The sequence below is a fragment of the Zonotrichia albicollis genome, chromosome 11, assembly GCF_047830755.1.
Source record: "Zonotrichia albicollis isolate bZonAlb1 chromosome 11, bZonAlb1.hap1, whole genome shotgun sequence".
Classification (NCBI taxonomy): domain Eukaryota; kingdom Metazoa; phylum Chordata; class Aves; order Passeriformes; family Passerellidae; genus Zonotrichia; species Zonotrichia albicollis.
In genome coordinates this window covers 4,090,839-4,104,153 of record NC_133829.1, presented here as the reverse complement: position 1 = coordinate 4,104,153, position 13,315 = coordinate 4,090,839, and the positions used below count along the sequence as shown (strand labels likewise).

Below are 13,315 nucleotides of genomic sequence, written 5' to 3'. Positions count from 1 at the left end.
TTCCATAGGGCTCACATGACATTTAATGAGCCTTGGTGTGTTCTCGTGGTTCTCTGAACTCTTGTTTCTCTCTCCTTTCTGGCTCATAGCTGCTTGCAGAGGTTTTAAGAACTCTCCTGTCACATCCATGCAGATTTGTCTCTCTCCGGAGGAAGGTCATGCCATGGGAGTCAAACCCCCATTTTTTTACAAAAGCAGAGGCTACAAGAGGTGCCCTCTCAGTATTCAGGAAGAGCACTGAAATAGTATTTGCTCATTTCCAAAAGTGGAGGCCAACAGCACACCAAAAAGTTAGAGATGCTCCCTGGTGAGAGCACACGGCAGGAACTCCTGAACCCAGAAACAGCCCTCCTTCCTCCCACCCTGCTACCTGACAGTGCCCTTCACCTGGTTACATTTCAAGCTGTGCATAATTTCCCTCTGTATTCTACCTGGAGCATTTCTGGGATGTGTGGAAGAGTTGTGTGGAGTTCAGCAAGCTGTGGCACAGGTGAAGCAGCACAGTGAGCAGCGTTCCCAGAACCTGCAATTGATAAGCAGCAGATGATCCCCTTGCTGGCCTGGCAGGGCACTTTAACACGGTAGGTTGCATTAAAGTTTAATTTCACCTCTGGGAAGATGCATTTGTTTGATGGCAGCAGGCTCTGGTCTTCTGTGGTGTTGTGCACCAAACATCTGAGGTGCACCTTGGAAATCAGTTTCTCATCATTCTCATCTCAAAACCTGTGGAACTACTGTGCAGGCAGAGGAGAGAGCCCAGTGTTTTCTTTTATGAGCTGGAGTCTCTTGCTCCTTATAGCATATGCTGTTTGTTAATTATTCTCTTTCTCTCTCACTGTCTCATTCCTACCCTTGTTCATCCTCCCCTGTGTTTTACTTCTCTGATGGTTTGATCTCTCGTACTGCATCTCCTCAGCCCCAGCTTGCTTTTTGTGCATGTTGATTTTGATTTGCTGTGTGGGATTATACATTTATAACAGAGCCTGGAAATGAGTCTGTTTTGATAGCCAGAATGAGGAAAGCACCATCTCTAAATCGTGTTGATATTTGAGAAGGGGAGAAGAAGCATTTTAAAGCCTTGCCCTCAAACTCTTTTTTTTTCCCGTGGCCTGAGTTGTTTTTTTGCAGTATCAGAAACACTTCACTTTTCTCCTTTGCTGGTGCCACTTCTGCTGGCATGTGGTACTACAAGGTGTGGTGACACAGAATCTCTAGAACTTGTCACCATGGCTTGTTTCTATTTCCCCATGAAGGTACATTTTGAAATGAGACCTTGGCCAGCAGAGCCCATGCACCAGAACTTGCTGAAATCCCTAGTGCAGTTGTGGGGCTCTGGGGAGCTCACTCCAAAGAGGCCCCAGGTCCCATTCCAAGGCAAAAATCAAATCTGGTTTGCTTTAGTCCTGTTTTATTATGCTCCAATGAATTCTGGGCTTCTTCTTTTTAAATTACCAGCATACCAGAAAGGATGGATAGGGGCAAATTAATGAAAAGAAGAAGACAGAAAAATGTCTAAGGTACCAGTCAGGGGAGAAAAGAAGGGCTCTGCCATCAAAACCTTCCCCAGTGAAAAGACCCAGCAGGATACAGTGACTAAATGTATTTGCCACAGCACTGAGAGTTAAAGAAAAGTTACTTTCATTCACCAGAAGTGGAAAAAGATATCGGTAAAAGCTCCTCTTTTTGTTCCCTTAGTTCTTGTCAACAAAGTGTAGTTCTGAATGGCATGGGGGAAAATCATCTTCCTGCATTTCCAGGCAATGCAGCCAGTCCTGCTCCTGGCCGTGGGGCAGTGATCACCCCCCAAAGAGTGATTACAGCCCCAGCAATAAAAGGGTGGCACTGTCAGCCCAGGGCTGTATTTTGACACTATGTTTCCTGCATTTCATTTCCTGTGTGAAGCCCAAGGAGAATTTTTTTTTTCCTTTTTGAGCTTCAGGGGGTTCAAAGACTGAAATTCTCATCAAGGTGCTTGAGGAAAGTAGCAAAGGAGAGCAATATCCTGTTGCCATCAGAAGGCTATGCTTCCTTTCTTTGTGCAGATCCAAGGTGATTTCTGGGCCTGACTCCTGTTCCCTTTCTGTGGCAGGCAGTAGGAATCGTGCTCCTATTCTCTGAAATAACAGGCCAGGGGTCTGGCTCCAATTCTGGAAATATCCTTGTAGTTCACATAGTTAATGGTTATTTGGAATTATATAGCAAAATGCAGTCTCAAGGAAGGAGTTTCTCAGAGAGCTGGAATGATCCAGCAGCATCCCATCCTTGTCCAAAGACCTTTATAAATGTTCCAGGGGCTCTCAGACCACAAACAACTGGATCTTGGTCCTCAGTTGTGCTGAGATCTCTATTTCTTGCGTTCCTGTGGAATATGTGGAGCACCTCACAGGCTAGGGAATTTTGCTGTAGTCCCTGGGGTGTTTTACCACTGCCAGCACCACCAGGCTGTTGGGGTGATTTGTGTTTGAAGCACTCTGCTCCCCGAAACATCTCTTTTCCTATGCTTTGCATTGTAATGCTGCATGTGCCACTCTGCATTGCACTTATCCGTGTCTTATACCAGAGAGCTCCTTCTCATCTTCTTTCATGGACGGGAGCAGAGTGGTTTAAATCAAAGCATTTGACTTTGAACCTCTCTTGAGCTGGCCTTCAGGCAAGTTCTTTCTGATCAAAGACAGAAGCATACCAGGGTCCAGGTATTAAGGCTGAATAATTGGTTCGGACTAAAATAAGAACTGTCCCAAGCCTCCACAGAAAAAGTTTTTATCAAGTTTAAAAAATGTACAGGTAACTTTTTGGCCCTTGATATATTTCTGCATTTTCTCAAGGGGGTGCTAAGGCAGAGGCTGCTAATGCAGAATGAGACTATGAAATATCAGTCAAATTTGGAAGTCAAAGATGATCAGATTACTTGAGGAACAGGTAGAATTAGGGGTACTGAAACAGAAGGGCTTTTCATATGGAAAAAGATGGGATACTGTTGGCACAGCACAATATAACCGAGGTGATTTTGAAAGATCCTGATTTCTTCTGCTGTGCAGGATCCCCTCATATCTCTGAAGAAATGTGTATTTCCACATACAGCACAGCACATATAGCTGTGGCTTTTCTGAAGATATCACAGACCCTTCAGACTGGGGGGAGAAAAACAAACCAACAACCAGGCAATCACAAGCAATTTACCAGACGGAGCAGGATGCCTGTAGCATCCCAAGCAGCCTGAGCCTGTCTGCCTCTGTTTAGGATAAATACTGAAAGTGCACCTCTGTGAACTCTCCTGCCTCTGCCCATCAGTAATGTGTATATAAAAAGTCTATGCCTGGGGATCAGCTAACGGGATTATTCACAGACACAAAATGAAGCTGGCCCGATCCTGACGTCCTTTGCAGCCCTCCCTGCAGCCTGCTGAGAGGGGCAAAAGCAGGCTCAGGCTCCAGGTCCTCCTCATTTCAGCAGCCTTTTGGGAATCTGCAAGGGGGGTGGCAGTGGAAATAGGCTCCCATTTCTGCTTTTTTGTTGTTTTTCATTTTTAATAGAGCAACTTTCAGTCCGAAAGGAAACCCTGGTGAAGTGGCGAGGCTTTTGTCTCTCGCTATAATGCCACTGGGCTTTGGATTGACCTGTGTGATACAGTGACACTGTGTGGTTTGAATTTTTACATACAGCTGCATAAAGCAATTCTTATGTAAATTTTGGAGGTAAATAAGCCTGCTGTTGGTCTGCTGCATGGACACATATGCTCAAACCATTAGGCTTGAAAGGAGATTAGAATTAACCCACCCGTCTCTCAGTGGCTCGCTCCTTCCCTCCCCAGCACACAGCTCTTACAAGAGCCCAAACACCTTGCTATTTTAACGAATGGCAGCAGAGTTAAGGCTGACAGAGGAAGAAAATCGCTGTGTGCCCTCCCTCCCCCTTCCCTGCAGCCGCAGAGCCTCTGCTGGAAGCTGTGAGGGTTTAGAGGAGGCCAGGAGCTGATTCCCCTGGCACAGGCGGGTGTGGCAGAGCCGGTGCCCTTCCCTCGCTCCCCCAACCTCTGAATTGCACCGGGCTGAGCTGAACCCTCCAGCTCCCACAGGCAGCAGGAAGGCTTAGAGCCTGCCATAGTAGGCCTTGTGTGTGTTTTCTTTCTCCATTAACTCCTACTGGGCCGGGAAAGCTTTCAGAGCAGTTGGGAAGTCTCAGGTGGGACGTTCCCGGGTGCTTCTGCTGGGCTGGAATGGGCAGGGTCTCACCCAACAGCAGGTAGTGGCCACTGGCCACCACCCTCCCTGGAGCTGGCATCTAAATGGCTTCACCTTCCAGCTGAGGAAGGGTTTTACTGCGAGCTCTTTGAAGGAAGAGCAGGATTGAGGGTGTGCACACACACACACACACACGTGCACAAAACTGCCGAGGGCGCGAGCTGGGCCTAGGGGAACCTGGCCCGGGGTTGTTTGTTTATGCCAACTTTAAATAATTCATTTTGGTCCCTATTGAGCTCATCACAGCGTGACCAAAATAAACGTGTCTCCTTGGCCTATTGTTTGGAGCTGAGGATCGCCGAGCGGGAGGGAAATATTACAGTGACTGAGGGAGATACACGTAAGAGTGTGACCTTTAGCTGCGCTACCTATAACCAGCCTCATCAAATTAAAGCACTGTATATTTTCCCTAATAATCCCTGATTAGGCCCGGGCTATGAGCGGACACGAACGGCCGCCATTGCTATGCAGCGGGAGGCCTGCTAAGCACCCGCCGAGCGCTTGGGAATAAGTGAGCAAAATGCTTTAATTTGATAGGGTTAGAATCCTGCAGGCTCCGGGGTGAGGAGTCACCAGCAGCTCCGCTCGCACTGAATATGCAGAAATAAAAAAGTAAATTGCTTACATCTGCTGCAGGCGGGAGGGAAAATGATCTGATTGGACAGGCCGAGGGCTCTCCATCTCTTTTGGGTTGGGAAGAGGGGTTTGGAGCATCAAAAGCTCGTAATTGGAGTAATTCTGAATTAATGGACACACGCGCACAGGCGCGTGCACCATTTTGAAGCAGCTGGTCACGGGATGCACATGCTCAGGAATGTTTGGAGATGGCAAAAATGCTGTTAAAAACATTGTCCCTTATTCCTAATATTATTGACATTTGGATTTCGTGACCTGTAAGAAGTGCAGTGAGTGCAAAAAGCCCTGCCCATGTGCCCGATAGAGCTGCCTGGCTCAGCCTAGATCTGTTTATTCACAACACAATTATTCTATCTCTCTGTCTGTCTCTCTGTCTCTGTTGTCTATCTGCTCTTTCATGTCTGAGGGCCTTCGCTGCACGCAGAATCCCAGGCTTTAGCCTTGTCATCTGATACTGTATTTAATCTATGTATTTGATCAATAAGAATCAAAGACAAGGCTCAAGGTCTTTTTGGCACCAGGCATCCAGCTTTGTGCCAGGTGTCAGAGGTTGTCTACAGTGTCACCTTGATGGTGTCACACTAATTTGTACCCTACTTTGCTTGCCTCTGTGATCACAGTCTGCACTGGTTTGTGAGGGGGTTTTTTTTGCCTCCGTATCTCTTTTTTTAATGCTTGTTTTTATTAGTTTGGGAGGTGGGAGGCTGAAGACATTAGCTTAGAGATTTAAGGAGTGCACTTCCTGACCCTCCTCCTCTCCCTGCCTTCCCCCTGTGTGTCACTTACAGAGTGAGGGTGTCACCTCCACCTGGCAGGCATCGTGTCCCAGGGGGGCACATGTTAATAAATCCAAAACGACCAAGGGAAGAAATCCTGCAAGGCAAACTTTCAGCAGCGATTTCTCAGCTTGCTGCTGACAGGGAAAGGCAGGCACAGCAAGGCCAGAGCCCAGGCTGCAGCCCACTTCTGGGTAAATCCACACAGAAGGTGCATCTCTAAATTTCACTGGTATTTTTCCTGGAGACAGGGTTCTTTGGATCTCGCACTGATGCACAAACTTGAACAATTTGTTCTTTTATGGCTGCCTAAGGCTGTACTGCATCATTTCAATGGCCTTTTGTCTTGTGACAAGTATTGCAATGCCTATAATGTACTAAACATTCTAAAAATCCATGTAATTAATGCCCCAACATATCTAATATAGAACTATTATCTTGAGGACAGATAAATGCAGTTTATTATCTTTTTTTTTTTCCTTTGCCTACACCTCTTCGTTCTCTTTTCTGTGCTGTTATTTAACACAGCCAAATAATAGCACAGTAAATGTATTATTTAAGTCTCTCATTTAGAACTCTGTGTGTGTGTGAAGGCACTGCAGAAAATGAGGCTGTGTTTAGACCCAGTTTCTTAGCTGTGGACTGCACCATGATTTCCTGAGGTGCTTTGGAAAGTCAGCCAAGATTTTCACAAATGGGTGACTGACACCAAGCATCCATTTCTGAGTTTTGATTTCAGAGGCACCAAGCACGCACAGCGGCTGCAGGAATCCATGGGGACTGGAATGTTTCAGTACCTTGCTCCTGCAGCCACTGCCCTTGGCTTTTCTGCTCTTAAAAATTCATATTTCAATTTTATTTAGTGAATCAGTGGAAACATTAAGGCTTAAGAACAGCAGAAGGGCTGCCCACCCTGGAATCCTGTCCCTAAAAAACAGCCAGGGTGGATGTTTGAGGACAAAGTACCTGAGAGAGAGAGAGCAAACAGCAATAGGAAAAATTCTAGTTGTGCTTTTTAAAAACCATAGGCTCTGGGAAGAGGAAGGGCTCGGTGCAGAGTTTGCTGTTATGGTTAAGCTGCATGTTGTGATTAAGATACGTTTTGAAGTTTGAGGTTGTGTAGAGGAAGGGACACCCTTGCTGGATCCCGCCCAGCCTTTGGACAACGCTGCTTTTTGTGTCTGAGCTGGCTGCCAGCCACCAGAGGATGAGAATGGGGTGAATTTTACAGGTTTTTCCCCAGAAGCTTTTCCAGGGAAGCTGGGTATCCCCTTGGTGAGGTGCCACCTCCCTCAAACCTCTCCCTGTCGAAGGGAATCCTCTTTTGTGTGCCAGCCATGCCTGCCACAGTCTATTGGAAGGTATTTGTCAACAATTATATGTCTATTAAGGACAAGTCAATCAGGCCATGTGCAAATAGCCAGACCTCTGGGGTCTGCCTATTGATAGGGACCTGTCAATAGCCAATCCAGGCTTTTTCAGCCAAACAAGAAATTAAGCACTCACCAAAATCATTGCTCCTCTGAGTCCCTCTGGCCCATTTTTATTCTCAGAGTGTTGGTCCCTCTTTTTTTCTTTTTTTCCTTTTTTTTTTTTCCTGGGCTAATATTTATTTGGAATGAACAAAAGAGACTAGGAGGCACTTGTTAAAGCACTGCTTTTAACTGTAAGAGGAACTTCTCATTGTAATTAAGGATATTACCAAATGATTGTGCTTGTAGGTGGCTGCGGTTAATCCCAGTGACAGAGGAACTATAAGGGAATTAATAACAGAAACTTTAAATTAGCCCAGCTGTAATTAATATCTACAGTATATAAATATCCACTCTTTCACCAATACACATTTCAGACATATTTACCTTTATTAGGCTGAGGAAGACAGTAACACCATGCAATATTTTCATGCATATTCAATCTGTAAACTCAACAGTTGATTTTGTAATTTATATTGCAAATTACTCTGCTGTTTCCCACATGTGAGCGGGAGGGAGAGCAGGAGAGAGAGCAGACAGTGTGTGGGAAGCTTTAAACAAAAGCCTCTAGCAAAAGCCATGACATCAAAAAGATGCTCCACAGGGCCATCTCCTTTGAACCAGCAGAACTCCGGTATCACAGAACCCACTGGTGTTACACAACAAACGGCAGCGCTGAATAACTCTGCACAGGGACCTGAAATGACCAAAAATATTGAAAGCAGATGTAGTATGCAAAGCAGAAATGATATCTGATCTGTGTGCTCTTTGGGTACATCACAGCTGGCTTTGTTAGCAATTACCCAAACAAACATTCTGTCCATCAGGGCTTTATTTCTTTTCATTTCTACCCTTCAGACAGGAGAAATTCAGAGAGCTGAGCATTTTTTCCCTGTTATTCAAGCACCAAATTAATAATTGGTAACATAATTTATTAAAATTCAGCATTTACCCAATAATATCTTTCAAATGCCTATGAACTAAGGTGATGTATTTCTGCCCTGAAAGAAGGGTAGAATGCAAAGATACATTCATTGCATAATATTCCCCAACCACTGGGAGATTACTAGGTATGGAGATGGTTTTTTATTTGGTCCCAAACTTTCTTATACTTTGAATTAAATATCTATCAGGGGAGAGCTTTCAACCTGACTTTTATTACTGGTTTTATCACAGTCTTAATTTAGGTACTTGTTTTGTGTTTAAAGAAAAAAATTTAAATTACTATTTCAGTTTCCTATTTCAAACCTAAAAAATACTTTTTAAAATAAATCATCATGATTGCAGCTCCTTTTTTAATTCTTCACTCTCCTCACAGACATGGGCCCTTTAGAAAACAGCTTTGGTTCTTCTTTAATCTGATTTTAGCAGGTGCAGCACATGGATAAAAGCTTTTCAGCAGATGCTTTGGGAAAGTGACCATTAAAGGCAGGCAATTTATTTCACTATAAATACAAGCTATTTTTGCTAAGGAACCCTAAAAAAGAAATTCAAAACTGTGCCAATACACAGGTTTAGCATCTATGCTTCCAGCTTCTCTGACCTGTGTCAGCTTTCACACGTAAAATCAGCTTTCATTTATGTAATAATTTAACTTCATAGGAGAGGAATCTGTAACATTAAAAATCCCCATGTAAACAATCTTTCATATATAAACATGGGCCCAGCATTGTGACACCTTTCAAATAAGTACCAGTTAAAGGTATTTTTTCTAAAAGCTTGTAATTCTACTTCATTTTTTCCTCCCTGCACTCAGAGGGGCAATGACCTCATAGATAACTGCAGCAGTTCCTAAATTCACAAATTTAAAGACCAAGTTATTGACACTGTCCACAACAGAGACCAAAAATCCTTCCATCCCTTTCTGCCAGCTCCTGCTGAAAGCAAAGCACTCCATTTAGAAATTATATTTAAAATTATATTTAAAATTATATTTTAAAAAAATATGTCCATTGCATCAGCGTTTGATGTCTGTCTGGTTGATGAACTCCCTTAAAACATCCAGAGCAAAGCTGTTGAAGGGCTTTTCCTTTTCAGATTTTATTGAGGAGGGAAAGGGCAAATTTTATATTGAGAGGGCTTAAAGTGCCTGCTAAAGGTCTGCCTCTAGATTCCCTAAAATTTAGGGAATTTAGCGAGGAGGGAAATGGCTCTTCTGCTCTGCTTCATATTTACACAGTGCAAAGAGCACGGCTCTCCAAACAGTGTGAGATGGGCTGGAATTTCTCACTCAAACGGGTGAGCAAAGGACAGAATATTTCCCTTTGAATTCTGAAGGTTCAGGGTTTTTTTGGTTTTGGTCAGCTTTAGCCAATTTACCCCCTCTACAAAAATTTTCCTGCTATACCCTCTAAAATTGCAATTTTTGCTGGTTTGTTTTGTTGTTTGTTTGGGTTTTTTTACTCTTAATGAACAAGCTATCCTCTTAATATTCAATAAGAAAAAATAATTTAGAAAAAGGTCTGTAACTTAGGATATAACTCAAGACTGGATGGAGGGAGCTCATTACTGACCCAGGGGCTGCAGTGTCCCTGTGCTGCTCCGAGCACTTGCAAAATTCAGGATTACCTGAGGAAAGAGTTGAGGCATCTGATGGGGAACAGCATAGCATGTAATAACAAAGATTCAGCCACTGTGTGCGTATTTTCCACCTCTTTGACGTGAAAAAGAATGCAGTTTTAACAGGCAGGAGGAGATTATTTGGGGACGATTTCTTAGGAGAAAAATGGCAAAGAAAAATAAACGGTGCATGCAAAATATTCACAGTATGGGCAGCCCAGATTGGGTAGTTTACCAATGTGGGGGTTTTTTTGTATTTGTACAAGGTGGTTTTTGTTTAAAATACCTGCTTGAAACAGAACAGGGGGAACAAATCAACAAACAAAGGACAACCCTGCTGCAAAGCAGAGAATTCCCTCTGTTCCTCGGGGATGTGAGGCAGGGAAAAGGGAAGGGGCAGCGCCTGCACCTCCGGCCATTCCCTCTGCACCGCCTGCAGACGCAGAGAGAGCTTCCAAAAGGGTAACAAGCTCTTGCTGGGGTTTTAAACTCTCCACAGGCAGCTCTGTGTTGATGAGCTGGAGAGGTTCTTCTCCACAAAAAAATAATAATAATAAAAAAAAATTTAAAAAAATTGCTGCTCTCTGCCCTGGAGTTGTGGCGCGCTCGGTTCCGTGTCCAGCATGTCACAACAAGGACACCCTGCACAAAAATCCGCAGCCATGAAGTTTGTCCTGTTCCAAAACCCGGCTCAGGGAGCCCAGGTTTGCTACAGAGGCAAAACCTTAACATGTGTGTGAGAAAGTGGACCTAAAGTCACCATTTAAAAAGAAAAAAAAACCAAAACCAGAAAAATGCAACAGCAGCATTTTACAGCAGATGACACCTAGATAACAGCCACAGTTGGAGCTTTCTTTATGAGTTAGAGATGGTGCTGCAGTGCGCCCTTACTGAAACCAGGCACAGAGAAACATGGAAAATGTGATATATTTGCATACAGTGCAGTGCCAGTACACAGAGAGCGAGCTCCGTGCGCTGGAATACAGCTCCAAGGCGGCTCAGGAATTTTTCTCATTTTCCAAATTGTTAGGACTCGGAGGTTTGCTAAAAATATTCTTTTGAAGCTTGTCTAGTCCTTGGCAAGTGTTCCAATTTATCCTCCCTTTAATGGTGTGAAACTGGGTTTTGTTAGGGCTGGGTACATGATCTCTGCTGCCTGGTGCTCAAAGGCAGCAGGGAAAAGCCTCTGATGAAGATGCGTAAGAAGGGAAGAAAGAAGCAGCTTCTGATCTGGTTATTTCGTGATCAAAATTGCTCGGAATGAACTTTGATCCTGCTGCTATTCTGAAGAATTATAGCTAACAAATAAACAAACTCAGCAGAAAAAAAAAAATTGAAAAAAGAAATTCCTCAGAGCTTTTATTCCCTCCTCGGTTTCTGCGGGTATCTTGTCAGTCACAGCCTGATTTCAGGGAAAACTTCCCCAGATCTGGCCCAGGCCTGTCTGTTGTGGTTCCTGGCAGGAGGGACCGAGCCTGCTTGGTACCACACGGAGCACCTGGAGCGTAACGAGGGATAAGTAATAATAATAACTGCCCACTAACCACATCAATGTTTTAAGTATCTCGCGTAAGTGGATAACTTGATTTGTAAATAAACTACATTTCAGGAATATTTCATAAACATCCTGTGCTAAGTTGGTGCCTGGGGTAATATAGATTTCCATCCATATTCATCTCCGCGCAACAATTCCCGGGAGTTGCTGGGGGGGTGTTGCAGCAGCTCAGGCTTTCACGGTGATTTCTCCTTCTCTTTTTTTTGCTATTTTTCGTGTTGCCATACCGTGCTCCAGCCGCGGCGGGAGCGCGGGCGCGGCGGCGCTGACCCCGCGCCGCGGGGCCGGGCGGGAGCGGGACCCGAACCCGCGGCCCCCGGAGCGCGGGGGGCAGAGGGGCCGCGCGCGCTGCGCGGTGCGCCAGCGCCATCTACCGGCGGCGCGGGGGCGGCGCGCGCCTGTCGCGACTGTCGCCGCTGTCGCCCGCCCGCGCTCGGCGCTCCCGCTGCTTTCCTCGCCGCCCCAGTGAGTTTGTGCCGCTCCTGGCGCCTGCTCGGCCTCAGCTCCCATCTCGGCCCCTTAAGGCGAGGTTGAGGACGCGCCTTTATTCGCCCTGCGGATGGTGGGGATGGGATGGGAGCGAGCGGATCCCGATCCCGCGGTGTGGGGCATGCCCAGGAGCCCGGCTGGCTGCCACAGGGGAGACGAGGTGTAGATCTCTTGGATTTTATAACCATCACCAGGAAAGGTTTTTTGTGTCACTGGATTTGCTGCTGAACCATCCCATCAGTGTAACTCGTTTGATTTCAGGTCTGCTGTGAACTGGGGCGATGGCGCAATTACAGATTTAACTTTTTTTTTCTTTTTTATGTAGCTTTTTATTGTGGTGGGCAATGCTTTGGCTGTCGGGTTTATCTTAGAGCACCCAGTTGTGCAGGGTCACCAATGTGACACTCAGCAATCACTGTGACACGAGGCTGTGCCCTGTTGTCCCCAGCTGTTCACTCTGGCAACAGCTGGAAACCTCCAGGCAGCCCCTGAGACACCCTGAAATCAATTCCTCACCCAAAGCAGCAGCCCTGGCCCGGTGAGCAGGAACCACCTGGCTGGCTCTCTGTGTGCGCTCCCTTTGTAGCTGCAGGGAGCCACATCTGAAGTGTCTCTGCCTGGAAACTCCTGGCTAAAGCAGCGATCCACGGCCTTGCTTCTGATTTAATGTGACACCGAGGCTGGAAACAGGATTATCCCAGTGATTCCCTGCAGCAGGGAAACCACCATGGCTGTGGTTGGTGTGTGAGGTGCCCCTGCTGAAAGCAGGTCCTCCTGCAAGGAATGGTGTTGAGGTATTTTCCTCCTGAGCATGATTGGTCTGGATCTCTGTTTTCAGGTGTAACAAAAGCTGCTCTGGGTGGCTGGAGCTCTGAATGTTGTGATTTGCTCTTTGGAGCTCACATTAGGGGAGAAAGTGTTCCAGATATTTGATTATTTTGTTACCCTGCCTCTCTGGACTTTCACATTTCTTTCTGTACAGATTTTTCCTGTGTTCTGCTTTCTATCCTTAATATAGAGAGAATTATTTTAAATACTTTCAGTTTCTAAAGGGAATATCTGGTACTAAGTGTCAATTATCTTCAGGGTATAGAAAATACAACCCAATGGACATATTTTGCTTTTTTCATGGAAAAGTACTTTTTAATATATTAATTACATTTGGGATGGATAGATGCAACAACATGGACTTTTGGAAGGAAAGAATTGCAGTCTTTGGGGTTTTAAACTGAAGGGGTGAAGGATTTGGGCTGGCAGATTTGTACCATGGTGCTGCAATTCCCTAGCTAAAAATTGATAAGGAAATCTCTGCCCTGTTTTTGTTGGAAATAAAGGAGCTCTGGGGCTGGCACTCCAGGGGCCATTGGAGACTGACAGGGAATTCTGGGGAGAAAAGGGAACTCCCGGTGAGCTTGTTGGTCTTCCTTGCCCTGAGCCTGCAGACCCTGGGCTGTGCCTTTCCCTTCCTCTGGGAGCAGGAATCATCTGGAATTATTCCTGCTGGAGTAACCTGAGCTGGCCGGAGGTGAGGCTGCCCTGAGCCCCACAGAGGAGCTGAAAGCTGTGGTTTTGTATTTTTAGGGGTAG

At 45.5% G+C, this 13,315-nt stretch overlaps 1 long non-coding RNA gene across 1 annotated transcript in view; it reads left to right on the top strand.

Moving 5' to 3' along the window:
• The first annotated feature begins 11,629 nt into the window (after positions 1-11,629).
• Positions 11,630-13,315, top strand: part of LOC141730560 (uncharacterized) — a 30,691-nt gene continuing 29,005 nt past the window's right edge. The window contains exon 1 of the long non-coding RNA XR_012582083.1: positions 11,630-11,763. This is a non-coding gene — a long non-coding RNA (uncharacterized LOC141730560). The remainder of the gene's footprint in view (positions 11,764-13,315) is intronic.